We start from the raw sequence: 18420 nt of genomic DNA on the forward strand, positions 1-18420 counted from the left end.
CATTTGCATTCAGTAGTATTTCTTTCTCCTTCTCTTGCTCCTCTGTCCCAGCAGGTATTACTCTCTCGAGAAGACACACCCACAGTTAGCACTTTCTTCAGATGCTGACACTTGGTAAACAGCTGCTCTTGATCACAAGATTCAGAAGACAGTCTCCATCCTCCCAGATTGGATCTCTTTACACGTGGATCTTCTATTTCTATGTCTTTTAAAAAAATAACTTTTTGGGAGACATTTTGGATTACAACTTTTCATCCTCATCTATGCAAAGAAAGGAAAGCTGTTGTACTGGCATTTTGAGGAGGTATGTTTTTTTTCTTCTATTGCAAAATTCCATCACTTAGGCACTCAGAGCAGTATAAAATGATATAATCATGACTTTCCTCAGTAGAACTCAGTTCTCATTCATTCACTTCTTCCATCTTCTTTTATCCTATTCTCTTTTTTTCTAGGAGTTGTCATAACTCAATAAGAACTTTCTTGATGTGTAATGTAACAGCTAATTTCTTACATTCTTCCTAAATGTCATTGGACTCTGGGTTAGACTTATAAGTGACAGGATGCAGTTTGAATTCTTATTCCTCATGTTGAGATTGTGACTTTATTGAACTGAGTTTGTTCCCATTCTGCACAGACATTGGATGGTTTGGGAAGGCTTAGTATCTTTAGTATAGCATATGGCTATATGCTTTTGTAATCTGGTGCAAGAAGAGGTGTGATACAGAGTTTTGAACTCAAAATCAAGAGACTTCAGTCCCAGTTTTACATTATTACTGCCATGCTTTGAGAGATAAAGTATGTGTTTTCTCATCTCTAAAATGGGTGTATTATTATTTTTTTTTTTAATTTATTTTTTAAGGAGGGCGCAGCTCACAGTGGCCCATGCGGGGATCGAACCTGCAACCTTGGTGTTATTAGCACCACGCTCTCTCCAACTGAGCTAACCGGCCGCCCCCATATCATTATTTGTTTTACACAAACCTCATGGGATCGTTGAGGATCAGATAAGAAGGCTGTGTGGAAGGCTATTTTGTTGATATAAAGGATTGTTATTGCATTGTGGAGGACTGTAGGCATCTTTCTTCTTTTCACTCAAAGACTCAGTTTTTTATTTCTGCAAACTTTTTGATGATGCAGTCCTATCATGAATCATGAATAAGATTTTTAAATCTCTATGCTTAATTATGGATAAACAGCAGTGGTTACAGTGCCTAATTACATTGTAGGACTCAGTATAGTTTAGAAGTGGATTTGTTGAATGTGATGCTGAGAAAACATCAGTTTGTGTGGTAAGGAACCATTTTATATGATTTATTGGATAGTGCTTTGAAACAAACCTTATTTGTTTATTGTTCTGTGCATTTCAAATATTTATTGAGTGCTTACTGTGTTCTGGGGAAGAAAATGTGACAAAAATCTCTGCCTTCTTAGATCTTATTTTATACATTATATATAATAACAAAATAAATAAGATAAATAAAAATGCAGTTTTTTAACCTATGGTGACAAGTTCTAATGAGAAAAGTAAAAGCGGGAAAGAAGAATAGGACATATTCAGGGGAAGGATTGAGTGTTCACAGCCTCACAAATAAGTTGACATTTGAGTCAAGGCTTGAAAGAGGTGAGAGAATATAAGAGCATTCCAGGTATAGTAAATGGCAAGTGCAAATATCCTGAGACAGAAGCTTGCCTGAGGAGTGGCAAGGATTGGGGAGGGTGGTGCTTATATCGTCATACCTTATATAAGTACTTACTTTTCAGACTTTCATGTGCACATGAGTTGTTAAAATTCAGGTTCTGACTTTGTAGTTCTGAGGTGGGGCCCTTTCCTAATAAGCTCTCAGTTGCTGCTGGTCCCGTTGTTCTTTGTAGGACTTGAGCTTTTACACTGAGTGAAATGCGAAGTGTTTGGAGGGTTTTGGGCAGTGGTATGACATGATCTGATTTCCATTTTGACATTGTCATTCCTCTGGCTGGTTTGTTGGTAATATACTGGTGGTGAGTTCGGCAAGGGCAAAAGCGGGAATACCATTTCAGAGGCTATTGCTGTAACCCAAGTGAGAGAAGATGACAGTTTGCACTGGGGGTAGCAGTGAATATGGTGACACATAGTCTGATTCTGGATATTCTTTTCAAGTAAAGCCAACTAGCTTTGCTGATAGATTGGATGTGTCCTGAGAAAGAAAGGAAGAAGTTAAGGATGACTCCAGAGTTTTTGCTCTGAGTTCCGGGAAGGATGGCAATGCCATTTATTGACATGAGGCCTGAAAGAGAAACAAGTTTGGAAGGGAAGAACGGAGCTCAATTTTGGACATATGACACTACAGACGCCTGTTAGACTTAGTAGAGATGTTGACTAGGTAGTTGGGTTTGTGAATCTGAAATTCAGGAGAGAGATCTGCTGGAGGTATACTGCTGGGTGTTGACAAATGGGTTGTATTGATTCAGGAGCCTGTATGAGGTCACCAAGGGAGTGAGCAGCGACAGAAGAAAGACGAGGTTGAAGAACTTAAGTTAACTCTGGAGTAGAACGGTTTAGAGGTCCTGGAGGAGGTGAGGAAAAACAAAGGAGACTTGGTAACACCAAGCCAGAAGAAAACCCGGTGGAGGGTGTCATGAAGCCAAATGAGGAAAAGGATTCAAGGAGTAGGGAGTGATCAACTGTGTCAAATGCTACAGTTAAGATGTAGGCTGAAAACCATTTGATTTAGCTGTGGTAGTTACTGGTAACCTCGGTAAGAATAGTTCGAAATGGAGGCCAACTGAGGCCTACGCTGTTCAGCCAATAGAGGAGTGTACAGGAGTTGGGCTGTTAGAACAAGCGTTTATTATCAGAACACTGGTGGTCTGAGAAGGCAGGGGGTTAACACCTCCAAAAACTGCCTTAACAGTCTCAGACCAGCTTGGAGTATTTAAGGGAAAATCTGGGCACTCCTCCAGAGGTGCCGGGGGTCTGCTGGAGCCTTCCCTCTGGCCATGTGATTCTCTGGTGGAGTCGGCAATCCAGGATGCGCAGTAGCCTGGAAAGAATGCTAGATCACAGAGATTGTGATCAGTAAGCCGAAGGGTATTAATCATAAGTTTCAGGGTAATTTTCTAAAACGGGGAATTGGGTGGGACAAGGGACATTCCGAGCTCTAGCCACAGGGGAATGATCTATCCTTGAGCTATCGGTCAAGGAAAGGGGAGACCAGGGGACTTTGTGAGGGGCCCTGCTTTAGTTTCAGTGGGTCAGTGGAGGTAAAAGTCTATTTGGAGATGCTGCCTTTCCAATAGCAAAACATTTCTAAATGCTGATGAGATTGGGCACTTAGGTAACAATCTATAAGTCTAGGTAATGGCCTTGACAGGAGAAGATTTAAAATGTTTAATAGTATTAGCAACTGGCTTGATTAATTGTTCATTTACAATAATATTGGAAAATATACTTTGAGATCTTTAGGGTATTCTAAACCACTGGTTCTTAGTACCTAAATTTTTGTTTAATGCCTTCAGAATTTTCAAATCATCCTTAGTAGTTATTATGAAAAAGAAGAAATGTGGGGATTGTCTAGGAACCAATTGGCTGTATGCTAGCTACTCTTCTTTCCTAGGTTATAGGGCAGTAAGACACATGAAATACTAATATTTGGGCTGTCAGAGGGGCTTGTGAGAATCTTCTCACACTCCTATCCTTTTTTTAAAAAAGAGAACAGATTCACTTTACTTACTTTTCAAATAAGTTTAAATCTTTGAGGGGTACAGCATTACATGGATTCTGTGGCTTTAGCAGGAAGGTTGCTTCGGAATTTGGCACAAACCATGCCATTGTTTCCATGAGCATGAGTTCCCTTTCCCCAGATTACTCTGGTTTTGTTCGGTTTGCCACCAGGAGTCAACAGTATTGTTCTTTGCCTTGTACACGTAAGCACACCTCTTGCCTAGATAGAATTCAGTTTCTTCTCGAGCATAAACACCTTCAATTTTAAGAAGAGCTGTGTGCGCTCTTTGGTTCTGGAGACCCTGCAGATAGCTAGCAAAAATGGCCTTGGACCACAGCCTTCCAGACATATTTGTCGTTTTAGAAGTCCTGTTCCCACGGTCCTCCACAGGCCCTGAGATGGCCGAAAAAGGCAGGTGAGCCACTCCTATGTATTCTTTAGAAGAAGAAGTATCCAGTTTATGGCGCATCCGCAGGCAGATGAACTTGTACAAATAACCAAAGTAGATAGGTTATGGTTAGATGTAACTTAGTCTTGGCATTTATGGAAGACCTCTTTTTCTTCATTTGTTTATTTAAAATATATTTATTGAGTACTTTCATATATGTTGTATGTTCTGGAGATACAATGGATAAAAGTTTCTGTCTGAATGGAGCATACGTTCTAATGGAAGTGAAGTAGCAGATTGGGGCCAAAATTTGTTAGTGGTCTCAGACTATTTACTGATTGTCGTAACGCTGTGTATGCACATGGAAAACCCAGAGGGCTATTGTGAGCTGCTTTCCTTTTGATGATTAGGTCAGTGCTCAAATATTGTAGAGAAGACAGAAAACAGAGTTAAGCAATTATCTGACCAACCTTGATGTGAAGAAAGAGGTTCAAATATGTGAAGTTTAGTATTTTCTTTTTAGATTCTTAGACTCCATAAGTGGCAGTGTCGGATAGATTCCATAGCAATTCATGTCGCAGATATTTGAGTACTGATTATAGGCCAGAGGGCACTGTGCCAGAAACGATTTTTAGGGATTTTGTAGAAATACCAGCTTTGACCAGTTTTCACATTATCTTTTGCATAATATAAGTCTAAAAGCAATTTTTATTTTTATTTCAAACATTTTTTGAATAGAAATACACAAATTTGAAACAATTAAGAAGTGAAAAAATATCTGCCTTTTAATCTCTGATGTCCAGCCCCCACTTAGAATCAACAAGTTTACCAGTTTTTTGTGTATCCTTCCAGAGATATTTTACATGCATATATATGTACATGTATTTATTTATGTCCCACCTTTTAAAAACTCACATGGAAGCCTACTATTCAAACAGTTGCTTTTGAATACACCTTGCTTTTTGTCCTTATATATCACTACTTACAAACTTGTATCATTTTTTTTAATAGCTGCATAGTATTACATGTTATGTATTTAACATAATTTTATTTCTTTGGGTTTCCCATATGCCCACACAGCATTAAGACAACCAGTACATTTTATGTAACATTTCTTACATTTTAGTGAGGGTCACCGTGCTGCCCCTGAGCCCAAGCTTGTCTGGGAAAGTGATCATTATCTGGCAAAGAAATATGATAACCATATTTGGCCTCAACCAATCATGAGAAATCTCTAGGGGTTAGGCACATTACTACCCTGAACAAAACGTGAGTTCTGATTAATGAAGAAGGGAGAAATGGCTGTTGGGTTGAAAACTAAGTGTCTAGCACTTTTGCTATTACAAATAATGCTTCATTGAATATCCATGTTCCAGAGAAAAGGTGGGTATAATTAAATTTTTTACAGGTATTTCCAAATTGTGCTCTCAAGAGTTGGAATCAATTTACGTTCCCATCAGCAATCTACGAGAGCGCTTCCCCCCCCCCCACCCCGCACTCCTTACAAATTAGACGTGTTATCAAACATTTTGATCTTTGCCATTCCGATAGCTAAAATATGGTATCACATTTAGATTTAATTTACATTGCGCTTTATGAGTGTGGTTGAAGATCTTTTTATCTATATGAAAAGTCATTTATCTTTCCTTTTCAGTGAATTGGCTGTTCATGTTAGACTTTGGTTCTTTTTCATTGATTTTTCTTTTTTTCCCCTTATGAATTTGTAGAAGCCATTTATGTAATGAAATCAGCTTATTACTAGATGTGTTGCAAATATCTTTTCCCAATTTATTAGTGTTTTAAATTTGGTTTGCTTACTTATTTTGTTATAAAGCACAGTGTGATTATAGGATTTGTGAGTTCTGCTTTTGCTAAGCTATATGGATCTAGATCTTGAATAATGGTATAATAATAGGCATACTTACCCAAAATTTTGTAAATGACGCTAAAACTGGGAGGGTTGTCTAATATGTTACATAAAAGAAAATCAAGGTGACCTAAGACAGGATGAAGTATGAAAGTGGCAAGATAGGTGTGATAAAAATGTAAGGTCCTACTCTTCGGGCCAGAAATGATCTGGCCCAAAATAGTTTGTTTTTTGTTTAAAAGCCACCATAACGTAAGGTAATTGTATGATGTGGCTTTGAGAAGAGACTAACATTGATGAACATTTACAGGTAGACAGAGCTAGATTAAGAGAAGTAATAGTCCCTTTGTTCTTGTACTGTCAGATTATATCTGCATTATTGTGTCCACTTAGGGATTTTACATTTCAGTGAGACAATGATAATCTAAATTGTTCGATGAATGTGACCAGAATACTGAGAGCTGTAACCACTCTATCTAATGAAGAACAGTTGAAGAATTAGGAGCTGTTTTGGTATAGAAGATAATATTTAAAACTTAGCTATCTAAATATATTTGAAGAGTTGTTTTAAGCAACAGGGAGCAGACTCCACATCTGTATTGCTCCAGAGGACAGACAATAGGTAGAAGGTACCTCAGAGGTGAATTTCATCCCAGTAGGGTAGACCTTTTGCCCAGTAAGATTTGTCCAGCAATAGAATCAACTAAATTGTGAGGTCTCTGTCATTAGAGATAGCATGGATGATTGTCTTCTGGAGATATTATAAAAGGTGTCCCTGCAAGAGTTTGGACTACGTGATCTTTCTTGTCCTTCCCAGCTCTTAAGATTTTCTGATTTCGAGTACCCTCTCTCCTTAGTGCTAATATTGGGAATGATGAGAAAGTGATGAAGTCTTACTGACTTTAGTTCCTTAACAACTGGGGAAGACAAAAATTAAATGTTTGCCAACCAGCAAGAGAATACAATGCTGAAAAGACAGTTTTTAAAAATGTATGAAGTAGAAAAATAGAATACTAGATCTATACATGGAATTTCATTTTTATTTTATTTATATTATTTTTTTCAGAAGAAGACTTTCCATCTCTTAAGTCTTTCAAGGGTGTAATTGGGGACATGTTATCCTCAAGGATTGTTAGATAGAGTTTATAATTTTATACTACATAAGAAGTAAAGTTAGCTATAGTGTAGAAGAAGGCATGGATTTGTATGTTAAAAGTAGGTTTAGTCTTCAGCTCTGCCACTCGCCTTGTGTAGTGGGAAATTTAACGATGAGATTTAATTTTCTCATCTGCTACTGGGGGCAGTATCTACCTTTCAGAGTTGTGTACAATGGAAATAATTTATCCTAAGCTTAATGCCTGGCACAGACATGGTACATAGATGGCATACAATTAATGCTAATTATTATTAGTAATAACTATTCTGACAACATTGCTTACATTTTTGGGTCTTCATATGTGGCAAGGTAAACTGGGAGAGATAATATTAACAAATCCATTTGTATTTCCAAGCTTTACAAATACAGACTAAGAATTAACTACTGGTATGTTTTTTCCCCCCACCACAACTAATTGCCTAATTCTGTAACACCAACAGTGTCCAACAATTCATTTCAATTCTGACACTATTCTACCTGTAGTTAGTGTCAGATCCTACAAATTAAAGGGTTCAGTTCCACAAGACTTGCCACCATTGTAGATGCCAGTTGCAAGTGGGCCACCTATACTTTGCAACAAATTTGGGGTTCTTAAGACCCCCCCATTTGAAAATTGGCTGGCATAACTCACAGAACTTGGGAAAAATACTTTACTTACATTTATAGGTTTTTTATAAAAGATACAACTCAGAAACAGCCAAATGGAAGAGATGCATAGGGCAAGGTATGGGAAGTTTTCTTGTCCTCTCTGGGCCCACCACCTTCCCAGTACCTCCCAGTATTCATCATCCAGAAGTCTCCAAACCTCTTTGTTTAGGGGTCTCTGTGGAGGTTCCCTTACCTAGGAATGAATTCGTTAAATCATTGGCATTGGTTGAAGCCGGGCATGAAATTTGTTTCAACCTTCTCATCACATGCCTTGGCTCCTCTGGCAACCGGTTCCCATTCTGAAGCTGTCTGGAGCCCACCTCATTAGCATAAGCTCAGGTATAGTTGAAAGGAATTTGTTACAAATAGCAGAAGACACTCTTATCACTCAGGAAATTCTAAGGCTTTAGGAGCTCTGTGCCAGGGACAAATACCAAATATATATTTCCTATCATACCACTCTCTTATTACATAAAACCGGATCTTGTTTTTAGAGCAGAGGGCTGAATTCAGAACATCAGTATTGAATTCCTTCTAGGTCATTGATGTTTCTTTATTGGGTCACAGTGCCACTGCTTTGATTCTTGCTAATGTAAATAACATTTGTTTTGAGATCGATAGATGAAATACGCCATTGAAACAGCTAAATGCCATATTCCTGAGGGGTGTTTATCAAATTTCAGTACTGTTTCTTTTTCTGCCTAGACTTTTGTGCTCAGATGGCTGTAGTTTAATCCTGTGACAGAACTAATTCTTCAGTGTGATATGACAAAAACAGATCATTTTTCCAACAGGATAGGCTCATTTTTCTTAAAGTATTGGGTCATGGGTAGAGATGCCTTTTGAAGGTCATAATCTTTTTAATGGTAAACAACAGCATGTGAATTTTCATAGCCAGGACAGGAAGGGTAAATTGTTTGGAATTCCAAATTCTTTCCAACTTTAAAGCTTTTTTCTTTGCCTGCTTATTTTAACATGCTTGTTCAAGATGTGGACACTGTCTTGCCCTAATACAGAAATTTCCTTGGAGAGAATGTAAGTTTTAAATTAATGTTTTAAATGTTCTGAAACATCTGTGGGAAGTATCTTGGTATACAAGAGGGGGCACTCGCCTAGCCGAGTTCTCCACACACATTAGGCTCTCAGTCAATGCCTATTGCAGGAATTAGAAGCCTAGTTCTAGCTTTTGCTACCAACTACCTGTGTGACCTAATTAGAATCTAATTTCTCATCTTTAAAATCATTAGAGTCCCTTGTAGTTCTGATTCAGTGATTCAGTTCATTCTTAGCCTTATTTTTTAAAATTTCGTTTCAGTATGGCCTTGAAGTCAGCTTTTTGAAAACAAACACAGTCACCAAATAGGCTGAATTAGCAACTGTTGTGAAATAACCCACTATCTGTGGCTTCAGTTATTTACTTGGCCCTATGTTCTTTCTTTACGCTGATAGAGTAGATTTTCTGTTCACACTAGGTTGGGACTAGATACTTATCAACAAGTACATTTCTTAGCATTTATCCAAAGAGGATGGAGTGATATATATATATATATATATATATATATATATATATAGATATATAGATATATAGATATATAGATATATAGATATATAGATATATAGATATATAGATATATAGATATATAGATATATATATAAAATAGGAAATATATATTTGGTCTTCATGGAATGACTGACTGGTCATTTTTCTGGCTATATATATATTTCCTAAATGGTACCATGTGCAGTATAGTTCAGGTTCTGAAAAATTACTATTGAAGCTGTTTTGTGTTTTTTTTTTAATAGTTTTGTTGAGATAGATTTAGAAAATTCTGGTCAGTTGACCCAATTTTTCAACATTTTCATATATTTTCCTCGTGTTTTAAGTATGTCATGCTTCAACAATGAATGTCAAGTGTACTGAAGAAGTGTGGTATGATCGTCAAATTTCTAATCTGATTTTATTTAGGGTTTGCTTAGTTTCTTTGTATACTTTCTCTGTATGAAAGAGAATTTGCATTACTCTTTCAAGTATTCTGCAAGAACAATTGCCTTTTTCTCTTCTACTTTGCAAAAATAACTTTCTTTTCCAGTGTTTTAATAATTAGTCTTTTCTTTCTTATGGTCCTGACATGAGATGATAGACTTGGCCATAAATTTCAGTTTAAGACTGATGTCGGTGTTTACTGGCCCCACATTAGCATTCTTCTAGATGGTCTAGTATTTGCTAGTAAAATTAAAAACAAAATAATATTTTTTTTCTGGTATATGACAATGTGGAGGCTAAGGAGGATCAGGAAGCCACAAATCTAAGATGCAGAGTTAGTGAGTGTTTGTTGGACGCCAGCTGTGTGCTCACTATTGTTAGGGACTTGGAATTTGATGTGACACCTTTCTTCTGGAAGCCTACTTTCCAACATGAGGAAAACACAGTTTACTTTTGAAGGACACTCAATTTACATTATTGAAATTCAAATAAGGGAAAGACTAGGTGACTGAAGTGGTTAGAGGAGGATTTGATCTGTGGCCTCTATTTGGATAAATGTTGGAAAAAAGCGATAACATTGCAGGGATGAAAATAACATGAATGAAAGCATGAAGACAAATTAGTCTTACATTGTATGTTTCTGTATTAATGAGACTAGCCTACCCATTTGTTGACGTTTCGAGCTTAGTTTTGAGTAAGGTTCTTTTAAGATGCGAAGGCTGAATATTGAGAGGTAGAGTTGAAACAAAGGAAATGGGGAGGTGTACCCCTCCCCCAATTCATAGGCAGAATGAATTGGAGGGGGAAGAGACTTGCATGGGTGAAGATAGTTGGAAGTGTGTTGTAATCCTGGAATAAGATAAAAAAAGAATCCAAAAAAAACTTTTTTCTGTCTTCTTATGAGATAAACATCTGTAAAAAATATTGTCTACTGATAAAGAGTGCTCTCTCAAAGCATTCGTTTTATCAAGAGTATTTCAAGTTTCAAAGTGAAATTTTATGAAGTCAGTAGAATGGGACAAAGCATTATTTTATGACAGTTTGCCAGGGAATAATATTAAATTAAACCAGTATATGAATTTTGTATGTTTATGAGAAATAATACCAAGTGTATTGAATTTCTGATCTTCCCTGGATCTGTGAGCCCAGAATTCTGTCTGTGGCAAATAGTGAAAATATGAAATGCAGCCGTGGGCCTTCGTATCCTATTAAAGCACATGAGAATGAATGACTCTAAATCATAAAGTATATTTATTTCATAATCTAAGTTTAAACATCAGTGGGGTGAAGATCAGGTTAAGGTATCAGGGCACCAGAATAGTGGTTGTATTCTGTTTTGATCTGCATGCCCTGTTCTGCTATTGATTCAGAGCGGGAGATGCTACAAACTGGTGTGCGGGAGCTCTGCTCTGTGGTATAAGCGTCATGTGGGTGATTCCCCAATCTGTACCTTCAGCCTAAACTCCCTACTGGTTCCTGAAATTTAACGTCTTCCACCAAATTCATTGGCATTTTGCTATGATCTATTTGCATTCCCATATAACTACACTTCCTCTAATTTTACTTATCTTGATTAATGGCTTATGATTCACTTAGCCAACTAATCCATGAAACTTGGGGTTATCTTTGATTTCTTCATGTTCCTGGCCTTGATGTTAATCAAAGAGTGTATATTTTACTTTTGAAATGTTTTTTCTTCATTGAGCCTTTAGGATGTTCATTTGTTCACTCATTCACTTATTTATTCTGACATGTTTATTGAGCACTTAATATGTGCTAGGCACTGTACAAAGTACTAGGGATATAGTGGTAAATAAAACAAACTGGTTTCCTGCCCTTACAGAGTTTATAATCCAAGCTTTCATCATTTCCCCTGCCTCCCCTTTGAGTTATTGTGATAGCCTTCTTATTTTTCCTGGTTATAATTATAATACATACTTAACGTGTTTCCCTGAAAATAAGACCTATCTGGACAATCAGCTCTAATGTGTCTTTTGGAGCAAAAAGTATTGGTATTGTATTATATTATATTATACCCGATCTTATGTTATATAAGACCCAGTCTTATAGTTAAATAATAGTTAAATAGTTAACTATTATAGTTAAATAAGACCGGGTCTTATATTAATTTTTGCCCCAAAAAATGCATTACAGCTGATTGGCTAGGTCTTATTTTCGGGGAAACATGGTATTTTAAGAAGTGCAAGGATTATTGATATGTATAATACTGAAAGTGGGAGACACCCTATATTCTCATCCACCAGACATACCACTGATGAAAATTCGATATCATTTCTCTAGATTAAAAAAAAAACATAGCCAAAACTTTCTAACACATCGCTTTGCTTCTAAGCGTTTTTCTTTTACAAATGTTACCAGACGTATCCTGACTACTGAAAGCTGTAGTGTTAGCGTTGTGAAACTTGTCCCCATTTAGAGAGGCAGCGGTGGTAGGGAGATTTAAGTTCCAACCCTTTCACTTGCTGCCTGTGTGATCTTCAGAATGTCACTAAAGAGCCTCATTTCCCTCATCTATAAAATGGGAGATAACAGCAAGGATCTCATAGGATTGTGCTGAGGATCAAATGAGATGATGTATTAAGAAGTACTTTGAAACTACAACATGCTGTACAAATGTGAGCTTTCTAAATCTATAAGGAACAGTAGTTGCATATTAGTATTAGCTTTTGTCTTCAATTTACTGGCTCTTCCTGCTTCCTATAACTTTGTTTCTATTTAGGCTCGATTGGTAATTTTCTTACCAGACTGAGCAAAAAACTGAGTGGCAAGAACCTCCCACAAAGAAGTTAAGGTTGTTGTACCTGGGTAATGAGAACCGCCTGCTGCAGCATACTGAGTGAGAACCCGAGTGCTGCCACCAGTGCCTGTATGGGTGCCTGTCATTTCCTAAGACTTTTCTTTCTTTCTTTTTTTTTTTTTTAAGCTAATACTTATGTTGTGCTTATTGCATACCAGGTTCTAAGTGTTTTCTATTTAATCTTTACAATGACTCTAAGCATAGATTCTATTATAACTCAAGGGAAATGAAGGTTAGCAAATTACTTTTATGGTGGTTGGCGCTGCAATGCTTTGAAGCCTTCTTCTGGGTGGAGCTCAGGCTTGTTATAGCTGCACTTCACACATTTGCTTTCTAACCACATCTTTGCAAAAGATTACTTCTGTTTGCTTTCATCAATAGGTTATTGTAAATTTTATCTTGAAGGCACAATAGATTTTGGGATAAATAAAGGTCCAGGAGTAGTGTTTTGGTCCAACTTTGAGTTAGAAAAATTTGGAACAAGTGATAGGTGTTTGTTAGGCTCACTGGTAGTATTTCATAAATCCCTGATTTTGTCAATTCTAAGAGGAATGTTTTTTGCATTTTATGTTTTGAAATTATGTTCATTTAATATGGTAGTATTTACCCTCAAAAAGCTGTTATGCAAGTAAAGGTGTGCCTTTTAATCAATTGATGAGCTCCAGAATCAAGAAAATACAGTAATGTTTAGTCCATTTGACTGTAATATTTTTGAGCTAACACCCACTTGCAGTGTGCCATTCTTGGCCCCTATACATAGTCTGCATTTTCTGTACTGATAGTTAAATTTTCTTTTAGGCAGCTAAGATTGGAGTTGCTATGGGTTCTGAGACTCAACTTTGTACACTTACTCTACTTTTTAGAGCTCTTGTAAGAATACCTTTATGACTCAGAGACGGAAGTACCTCATCTGAATATTTTGCCCTACTAGCTACTATCAATTTTGTGAATCGCTAGCTGAGGGGGAAAGTTAAATAATTTCACTGGAGACAGGACCAGAGTTAAAACTCAGAAGGGCAGTTAATGTTTATTGGATAAATTAAAAACATTGTTTTATTTTGGGAAACCACCTCCACCCCTGTCCTTGTTCCTGTTCCCTGGCAACCAGTAATCAGTTCTGCATCTCTAGTTTTGTCATTTTTGAGGATGCTACGTAAATAGAATCTTATATAACCTTGTGAGACTGGCTTATTTTCATTCATTAATAAGTATAATGCTCTTGAGATCTATCCATATTGTTACATGTATCAGTATCAATAGTTCCTTCCTTTTTATTGCTGAGTAGTAGTGCGTGGTATGGATGTACCAGAATTTGTTCCAACATTCACCTATTGAGGGACATTTGTATTGTTTCCCATTTGGGGTATTACCAGTAATGCTGCCATGGACATCTGTGTACAAGTTTTTATGTGAACATATGTTTTCATTTCTTTGGGATAAATGCCAAGGAGTGTGATTGCTGGGATGTATCATAACTGTACGTTTAATTTTGTAAGAAACTGCCAAAGTTTTCCATTTTGCTGTACCATTTTGTATTCCTACCAGTAGTGTAATGAGACCACTAATATTATTTTCTTATTGCTTGTTTATTTTTTTCTGTCATATACGTGGTGGTAGATGCCAGTATTTTAAGAAAAATGTATGTGAGAAAAATCGTAAAATGAGAGGTTTATGTATTGATACAGTTATTTTAGGAGAATATAGAGTTTCAAGAGAATAAAATTATAATTGTTATACATTGTGCGCTTTGGTAGGCTTTTGCTGACCTTGTTTGAAGAGATTAATAACTTTGAAGAATGAGTTAGGTTTGTTACTAAATTTTCATTCTAAGTCAATTGGCCATTTTGGAATCTGAAGAACCGGTGTTTCTCTTTAATTCTCATAATTTCTCAAGGAATTTTTTTTTTTTTATAAATTGTTAATTTCTGATAATCTAGTCTCTTTATAATAGGATATGTTACATTTTTTTCAGTCATTTGTCTTTTTATTTTGTCATGAATTATAATACCCACTGTTTTTATGACTTAGAATTGTTGAAACGCCATTCAGAACTGTTTGCTTACCGTCAAAATGGGCGATTTCTCTAAGTAACCATATCCATATCCAGGCTTTACTCAGTCACTGTGAAATAGTGTGGGTTTTTTTTTTTTTTAGGCCAAGGAAGCTATCCAAGAATTTTGTGAATAAGGCTGAGACTTGACCTTGCCAGAATTCATGAGGAAGATGTCTTTCTTCTTGTTTTGTATGGTGGAAGAGGGTTTTTCATCCAAACATTGCCCTGATTTCTTCTTTTCCCACTGAGCTCTTTTTTTTTTAATGTCTAGAGATTTTAACTTCTTTAAATGTTATTATTTGATAGACTTTTTTTTCAGTAATTTACCTTGAGATAAGTTGAGTAACAGGTTCAGATTTCAAGATAAACCAGAGATTTGTCATTGTTTCAGCTTTGGGACTTGAAAAGCAAAAAAAAAAAAAACTAGTAATTTCATTATGAAAACTATAATCAAACAGATTTAGATTGCTTTATTTTCAAGTATTCGTTGGAGTTTGACTTTTTGATGGCTACCTTATAGGAAGCCATCAGAACACAGCCTATGATGAATAAACTTCATAATCCCTGTTAAAGTAACCTTGCTGAAGGAAATTAAATATAGTAAGGATCATGATGATGGGAGCTTGACTTGGTATTGAACATTTTGTGTTTGCTGGCAACTGGACTTGTAGGCAATCGGTGGCGGTATAAGTGATATTAGTGAAATTTGACCAAGTTAGAAAATGCATCCTGAAAAAAATGGTACTTATGATTTGCAGGAAGAGTAGGTGTTAACTTGGCAAAGAGGAGGGATGTCCAGGCAGAAGAAACAGTAGGTACAAAGGCCCTGTGTTAGAGGGGAGAAGGGTGAAATGAGAGACCTAATTATGGCTAATACGGCCTGGGAAATGAGAGCTAGAGGGAGAAGGAACGTGGTTTGCAGTGGAGATATAGGCCTGCCCTTTGCAGCTTTTTATAGGTCATGTTAAGAAGTTTTTGCCTTTATTCTAGGTGGAATGAGGAACCGCCAGAGGATTGTAAGCAAGAAAGGGGAGGGTCAGATTTGCTTTCTTACGGCTCTCTTTCTTAGGCGGAGAATGGATTGAAGGGGTATGGATTGAAGGGTTACCAGAGTGAATGCAGGGGTACTGGTTAGGAAGCTAGTTCAGATGCTGGTGGCTTGCTTAGACTAGAGTGGTCTTGGTAGAGAGGAATAGAAAGGAATTAATTCAAGAATATTTAGGAGGCATAGTCAGCAGAATTTGGTGATGGGTGAAATAAGAAGAGGGAGAGAGGGAGGACTCCTAGGTTTCTGGCTTAAGCAACTTAGTGCCCCTCACTGAGAAAAGGAATATTGAAAGAAAAGTTTTTTTTTTTAGATTTTATTGAGAAGGGGAACAGGACTTTATTGGGGAACAGTGTGTACTTCCAGGACTTGTTTTTTTTTTCCAAGTCAAGTTGTTGTCCTTTCAATCTTAGTTGTGGAGGGTGCCTTCAGCTTCAAGTTGTTGTCCTTTCAGCCTTAGTTGCGGAAGGCGCAGCTCAGCTCCAGGTCCAGTTGCCATTTGTAGTTGCAGGAGGCACAGCCCACCATCCCTTGCAGGAGTCGAACCGACAACCTTGTGGTGGAGAGGATGTGCTCCAACCAACTGAGCTATCAGGAGCTGAGCGGCAGCTCAGCTCAAGATGCCGTGGTCAATCTTACTTGCAGGGGGCGGACCCTTGCGGGACTCAAGGAATTGAACTGGCAACCTTGTGGTTGAGAGCCTACTGGCCCATGTGGGAATCGAACTGGCAGGCTTCGGAGTTAGAGGCATGGAGCTCTAACCGCCTGAGCCACTGGGCCGGCCCCCCCTTTTTTTTTTGCCCCCCTAGGGGAAGATCATGAATTAGGTGTTAGATATATAGGACTTGAAGTACCTTCTGGTGATAGCCAAAAGGAGATGTCGGTGAAGGAGAAAACTTATTGCATAGATTTAGATATACCCTCTTGTATTTAGTTTAATATTATTTTATTCTTAATATTTAAATAAATATACATGTGGGAATTGCTTTTCCATGTGCTTATGGGTACTTTTCCTATTTTTTAGGTTTTTACATGTGTTAGTGTATACTGCAGTTTTAATCAAAGAGTAGATATGGGGTAATACTTGCTAAATGAATGATTGAATCATTAATTTTAATGTTTTCCAGAAATACTGTTCTCCTGCTTGTATTTCCTGTGTGTTGGAAATAATTAAGGCTGCGTTGTTAATTGATATTTGCAATTAATTAATAGTATACTACCCCATCCAACAATCTATAAACCTTCCCCTTCCATAAACCTTCTATTCTTATTCTAGAATTTTTTAAAATGTTAAGACAAAAATGACTTCATTGTTCAGAAGCATGTTACCTAATAGAATCAACATAGACAGAAAATTAAAAGTAGCCCTCTGCATGGTACTGTTTGGCTTTGAGCTATATTCTCTATTTATGCTAGCTGGTTTATAATTTGATGAAAGTTGCATATCTGAATAATTTCTTATTCTTTTGATCTTTAAAAATATTAAAATTTGTTGAATTTTTGTTGTATTGTCTTTTATAACTAAATTGCATTCATTTCTATTGAACAGAAATTTCTTTGAAGGGATTCATATGACAGTCTTTTTAAATTTACCCTGCTGGAAGTTTGATCCACTCAATCGAGAGCTTTATTTTTCTTTCCTCAAAAGCCAGAACTAGAACTACAGGAAGAAAAGGAACATATGCTGGAGCCAAAGGCTGGTGCTGTATAGGCGGTGGGGGTGCATATTCAGAAGCTTTGCAATTGGTTGGCCTGGATCTGTCAAAACATGTTTGGTGGTTCTGGCTGTGCAATGGTTTATTTATGTGCTTCTGAGTAGTGATCCTGGGGATGAATATATTATGAATATAGTTTGAAAAATTGTTGTATAGATTGCTTGGGGAGAGGAAAAAACACCCCAAGAAGCCCCACTGTTGAACATGTCTTACTTAGGTCCACTGGTTTAATTTTCTGTGAATGCTGTCCAGTGATTAAACCTTTGCTTCACCTCAGCAGCAAATGCCAGTACTTTGGATGCAGATTATTTCACGGGAGGTACTTTGTGTGATAGTATGACAAAATGTGAAATTATATGTCTGCATCTTAACTCTGGCCTAAGTAGATATGTATATATACACGTGTGTGTGTATATATATATATATATATATATATATTTTCCCTAAGTAGATATCGTTAACAACAATTTGTTAGATATACGAGTAAAATAAGTTCCCCTGGTTTCAGGAAAGCATAGGGGGAAAAAAGTAGAATTCTTTTCTAATTTTTGTTGACCCGGCTAGGATATTACAATGTCTTGCATTTTGAAGGCATTTATTTAGTTGGATTGTGGGAAAGGATAGACAAAAGAATAGGACATTCCATATTTGAACAGTGGAAGTAGAAGAAAACGAATTGATGAGGTACTAGTATCCTTCCACATTTTTTTCTATCAGGATTTAGACTTACTGATTTTACATCTATCTTTAAGAAAGATATGAGGACATTTTGGTAAAGTACTAACAGTTTTCAAATAATGTCTAATCTGACGTTAGATTAGCTAGTGTTAATTAGAATAGAATTTACAATTTTGCGTTAAATGTAATCCTTTCTAATGGATGCATATAAATGTAGTGTGAGTGTGTATATATTTTTCATATATGTGTGTATATATTAAATATAATCCTTCTAAATTTTAGTGTTAAATTTACTTCATGATCATTATGTGGTGCATGTTTAACAGTAGTAAAAAAAGAATAGCAGCTAACACTTATTGAGTGTTTG

General features: G+C 36.7%; 1 protein-coding gene across 10 annotated transcripts in view; it reads left to right on the plus strand.

Moving 5' to 3' along the window:
* Positions 1-18420, plus strand: part of TMCC1 (transmembrane and coiled-coil domain family 1) — a 179147-nt gene that overhangs the window by 10031 nt on the left and 150696 nt on the right. For 5 of the 10 annotated variants that reach the window (XM_033131568.1, XM_033131573.1, XM_033131567.1 and 2 more), the window contains one exon: positions 55-304. The exons of 3 other annotated variants lie outside the window; for them this stretch is intronic. The gene's annotated coding sequence lies outside the window, so the exon portion shown is untranslated. Of the gene's footprint in view, positions 1-51; positions 305-18420 lie in introns of all 10 variants that reach the window. 2 more of the 10 variants (XM_033131569.1, XM_033131566.1) reach the window with 1 other exon arrangement.

Source organism: Rhinolophus ferrumequinum, chromosome 17, assembly GCF_004115265.2.
Source record: "Rhinolophus ferrumequinum isolate MPI-CBG mRhiFer1 chromosome 17, mRhiFer1_v1.p, whole genome shotgun sequence".
NCBI classification, from domain to species: Eukaryota; Metazoa; Chordata; class Mammalia; order Chiroptera; family Rhinolophidae; genus Rhinolophus; species Rhinolophus ferrumequinum.